This window comes from Haplochromis burtoni, unplaced genomic scaffold, assembly GCF_018398535.1.
Source record: "Haplochromis burtoni strain Fernald_Lab_line unplaced genomic scaffold, NCSU_Asbu1 Contig_447, whole genome shotgun sequence".
Lineage (NCBI taxonomy): Eukaryota > Metazoa > Chordata > Actinopteri > Cichliformes > Cichlidae > Haplochromis > Haplochromis burtoni.
The window spans coordinates 364467-365674 of NW_024582808.1; the positions used below are offsets into that span (position 1 = coordinate 364467).

Sequence of the window (1208 nt, forward strand, 5' to 3'; positions counted from 1 at the left end):
GATCTAGCAAATTTAATATAGACGTGGAAAAAAATGATCACAATTTCTTTACCATTAATGTGCAAAATGACAAACTGATGTGTGTATTAAAACATTAATATGTAATACATCTGTCCTCAACGTAGTTTTCTTCTGTCACTGATGCACAAACTCTTGATCCTCCAGCTACCGGTGGAATATTGAACCGTGTTTGGAGGGGAGCACGGGCCTTTATATCGAGGTTTCTCTACAAAAAATCAAAACAAACATACAAATAAATAAAAATACAAACAGTAGCAAAAACAAAACTGCTGCTATTTAAAAGCTTCTTACAAGGATTGACCTGGTGAAATAAAATAAAGTCATAAATAAAATAAAACATATGTAATGTTAAACACCTTGTGTTTTTGTGCCACGGTCCTTTTTACGCCTGAGCATTGCAGCCATAGGATCGCCTTCTCTTTCCTGTTCTCTCAACATGCGGTCAAGATCCTCATCGTCACGGTGACGTGCCAGTGGCTTCTGGGCTTCGTGCAGCGCGTCCTCAAGTTTCTGCTGATGCATCTGGCTCTGTGCCAACCTATACATACATTTTAACATAAACCATTGAACCACTTTTATAATTTTTTATGTGGATATAATCACATAAACTGTGATATTTGAAATGATCATGCACATTTACCCTTTTCCCCACTGAGCGTATTTCTCGTCTCTTGCCGCTTTTTCACCAGCTTTCTTTTTCTGTTCATCTCTCTCTGAATCCAGATCCCTCCTTTTGCCACTTTTGTCTCTGAAAATCGTCTGAGCGTTACGCGATTCATCTGGTCAAAGGGGATGAATGGGTAAGTATGTAGAAACTTCATTATTTAATTTTAGGACTAAATAAAATACGACAATATAGATGATAAGCTGAAATGAGATGCAAAGCTGTATGAAGCTCTTCCATCAATGCGTGTAAAAATATCTTAAGAGAGAAAAGTTGATGAAACCTTCAAGTGGCTGATTGTGTTTTTCTCTGCGTCTGTTCTCCTCTTTCTCTTTCCTTAAAATGTCCACAGAAACCAGGCCTGCCTTTCCACCAGATAGCATCCTTTGGCCCTGGTTATAAAATAAAAAAAAGACAATGAAAAATATAATAACATTTGAGTGAAATCAGATTTGACATTAATCTTTGTTCCAACACAGTCTGCTTACCTGTGACTGGCCTGGCCTACGAGGTGGTGACAAAT

General features: G+C 37.7%; 1 protein-coding gene across 1 annotated transcript in view; it reads right to left on the reverse strand.

The window, feature by feature from the left end:
• The window catches only part of snrnp35 (small nuclear ribonucleoprotein 35 (U11/U12)), a gene marked incomplete at its 5' end in the record, with an annotated part of 4092 nt that extends 2884 nt beyond the window's left edge, over positions 1-1208 (reverse strand). The window contains 4 exon segments of the mRNA XM_014341069.2: positions 378-559; positions 662-800; positions 969-1077; positions 1174-1208.